Raw genomic sequence first — 4,002 nt, 5'->3', positions numbered from 1 at the left:
CATCTTAGCCTCCCAAATAACTGGGACAAAAGGTACACACCACTATGCCTGATAAATGTTTTGTATTTTTTGTAAAGACAGGGTTTTGCCATGTTTCCCAGGCTGGTCTCAAATTCCTGGGCTCAACTCACCCACCCATCTTGGCCTCCCAAAGTGCTGAGATTACAGGCAAGCCACCACACCCAGCCTCTTCAAAGAATCTTAACAGGACCCAGAGAATTATAACATAATTCAAATGTCTAAGATATAATTCAAAATTAGTCAATACACAAATAACAAAAAATCAAGAAAATCTCATCAACTCTCAAAGGAAAAAGACAATCAACCAATCAACAGACACCAATTGACCCAGATGCTGATGGTGGAATAAACAAAGACTTTAAGAAACTATTATACACACACACACACACACACACACACACAAAATTATAATTAAGCTTCATGAATTGGGAAATATTAGTGAATAGTGAAACAAATGAAAAGATGGGCATTTTCAGCAAAGAAAATATAAGCTATTGAAAAAAATGAAAATTTTATAATGAAAAAATACAATGATAGAAATAAAATAATTCACTGAAGGAGATCGGTAACATAATGGAGACAGAGTCAGTGAACTTGAAGATGAGGAATTAGTCTGGCCATCTTTTCCTGTAAATATTTACTATATTACAGATAGTAAATATTTCAGAATTCAATGACCACAAACTATGTTGTGAATCCTCAGCTCTGCAATTATAGCATGAAAACAGCCTTAGATGGTATGTAAATTAATGGAAATAGCTGTTTCAACAAATCTTTATTTCATGAACAGGCAAGCTAGATTTGTCCTGTGAACCAAGGTTTTCTGACCACTGAGACAGATCAGTGGAAGCTGTCTAATCTGAAAAACGCAGAAAAGTAACCAAAAAACAATAAACAGTCTCAGGGACAAGTGAACTAATATCAAAAGATGTAACATTCATGTCATTGGAGTGAAAAGACAGAATGATAGAAAAGAGAAGAAAGAGATTAGTATTAGAAAAATATTTGAAGAAATCATGGCTAAAACTTCTCAGATTCGGGGGAATTCATGTGGAGGTCAGAGTGGAAGCAGGCGTGAGTGGTCCAGCAGAAGAAAACATGGCTGTCAAAGTGTTTGAGTCTGTAGGCAAGTTTGGCCTGGCCTTAGCTGTTGCAGGAGGCGTGGTGAACTCTGCCTTATATAATGTGGATGCTGGGCACAGAGCTGTCATCTTTGACCGATTCCATGGAGTACAGGACATTGTGGTGGGGAAGGGACTCAATTTCTCATCTTATGAGTACAGAAACCAATCACCTTTGACTGCCATTCTCGACCATGTAATGTGCCAGTCATCACTGGTAGCAAAGATTTACAGAATGTCAACATCACACTGCGCATCCCCTTCCAGCCGGTCGCTAGCCAGCTTCCTCACATCTTCACCAGCACTGGAGAGGACTATGATGAGCACATGCTGCTGTCCATCACGACCAAGATACTCAAGTCAGTGGTGGTTTGCTTTGATGCTGGAGAACTAATCACCCAGAGAGAGCTGGTCTCCAAGCAGATGAGCAACAACCTTATGGAGCGAACAGCCACCTGTGGGCTCATCCTAGACGATGTGTCCTTGACATATCTGACCTTCGGGAAGGAGTTCACAGAAGCAGTGGAAGCCAAACAGGTGGCTCAGCAGGAAGCAGACAGGGCCAGATTTATGGTGGAAAAGGCTGGGCAGCAGGAAAAGGCAGTCATCATCTCTGCTGAGGGTGAGAGTCCAAGGCAGCTGAGCTGATTGCCAACTCACTGGCCCCCAAACGGCCTGATCAAGCTGCGCAAGCTGTAAGCTGCGGAGGACATCATGTACCAGCTCTCATGCTCTCATAACATCACCTACCTGCCGGCAGGGCAGTCTGTGCTCCTCCAGCTGCCCCAGTGAGGGCCCATCTTGCCTGCACCTCCGCAGGCTGACTGGGCCACAGCCCTGATGATGTTTAACATTGCCTTCCTTCTGCCCCCACCCCAGAAATCACTGTGAAATTTCATGATTGGCTTAAAGTGATGGAAAATCACTTCAGATCTCAGATTTGATGAAGGCCATAGATTTACAGTTTTAAAAAGCTCAAGAAACCCCAAACAAGATAAATTCAAAGTAAAATACACCAAGACATATGATGAAACTGAATACAATGAAAAACATCTTGAAAGAAACCAGAAAACATTGGGGAACAATGACTGCATATTTCTCATCAGAAACCATGGAGACCAGAAAACAGTGGAACAACATTTTTAAAAGCCTATGAGAAAAGAGCTACAAACCCAGAATTCTGTATCTAGTGAAAATGTCCTTCAGTAGCAAAGACAAAATTAACATATTTTCAGATAAAGGAAAACCAACAAAATGTGCTACTAGTAGACCTGCTCTAAAATAAATGCTAAAGGAAGTTCTTCAGGTGGAGAGGAAATGATAAAAACAACAAAAATACTTGGACTTTAGGAATGAAGAAAGCACAAGATAAAAAGAGAAAAGATGTAATTTACCAATATCTGGAACAAAAAAAGAGGCTATCACCACAGAACTCACAGATTTTAAAGGATAATTGACATACTGTAAATGACTCATAAATTTGATGGCGTAGATAAAATGGTCCGTTTTCTTAAAACACACAAACTACCAAAACTCACTCATGAAGAGATATGTGACCTACATAGTCCTATATTTACTAAAGAAATTGAGTTTATAGTTAAAGACCTTCCAATGAAGGAAAGTTTGGGCCCAAGTGGTTTCACTGGTGAACTGCACCAAACATTAAAGGAAAAAATAATGTTAATTGTATATAATCTTTCAAAAAATAGAGAAAAAGGAACATTCCCAACTCCTTTTATGTAACCAGCATTATCCTGATACTCAAACCAGACACAGCACAATAAAATAAAAGAAAATTAAACAAAATATTAACAAATCAAATCCAGTAGTATACGAAAAGGATAACAGCTCACAACCAAGTGGGATTAATACAAAGAATGCAAGGTGATTCATCATTGAAAAAAATCAAAAACTGTAATCCATCCTATTAACAGAATAAAGAAAAACTACATGATAATAGATGCAGAAAAAGCAATATCCATCTATGGTAGACTCAGGAAACTAGAAATAGTAGGGATCTTCCTTAACATGGTAAATGGCAACGACAAAAATACAGAGTACATAATTCTACATGAATAAATCTCAAAGATAAAATGTTGACCAAGAAAGGAAATTGCTGGATATTTATAGTATGATATCATTTATATAAAGTTTTACTATATGCAAAATTATTATAATTGTTTATGAATAAAGTATAAACGTTTGCAAGGGAATAGCAAACATTAAAATCAGAATAGTGGCCACATCTGGGGAGTGACAGAAGGGAATAGGATTGGAGACTGACACACAAGGAGCCGCAGCTTTATAGTCATGTTTGAACTCTTCTTAAAAAATCTGAATCAAATAAGACAAAATGATAAGATTTGAAGAGTGAAATGAAAGAGACATGACCATTCATTACATTGTCTGTATTTTCCTGCATAGTGAATATTTGATAGTTTTTTATTTTTATTTATTTATGTATTTATTTATTTTTGAGAAGGAGTCTCACTCTGTTGCCCAGGCTGGAGTGCAGTGACTCAATCTCGGCTCGTTGCAACCCTCTGCCTCCTGGGTTCAAATGATTCTCCTGCCTCAGACTCCAGAGTAGCTGGGATTACAGGCATGCGCCACCATGCCTGGCTAATTTTTGTATTTTTAGTAGAGACAAGGTTTTGCCATGTTGGCAGGCTGGTCTCGAACTCCTGACCTCAGGTGATCTGCCTGCCTCAGCCCCCCAAAATTCTAGGATTACAGGCATGAGCCACCTTGCCCAGCAAGTTTTTAAAATATATAAGTACTATATATTTAAAATATATGAACACTCTGATAAAAGCATCCTCAGGATCTTATGGAAGCACAAAGCCTAGGGGCAGAGGGA

General features: G+C 38.8%; 1 pseudogene; it reads left to right on the top strand.

Annotated features, from left to right (window-relative positions):
- The first annotated feature begins 1,119 nt into the window (after positions 1 to 1,119).
- Positions 1,120 to 1,934, top strand: LOC111522623 (annotated as a pseudogene).
- The last annotated feature ends 2,068 nt before the right edge of the window (positions 1,935 to 4,002 follow it).

This window comes from Piliocolobus tephrosceles, chromosome 1, assembly GCF_002776525.5.
Source record: "Piliocolobus tephrosceles isolate RC106 chromosome 1, ASM277652v3, whole genome shotgun sequence".
NCBI classification, from domain to species: domain Eukaryota; kingdom Metazoa; phylum Chordata; class Mammalia; order Primates; family Cercopithecidae; genus Piliocolobus; species Piliocolobus tephrosceles.
Note: the sequence above shows the minus strand (reverse complement) of the source record. Positions and strands in the feature narration are given on the sequence as shown.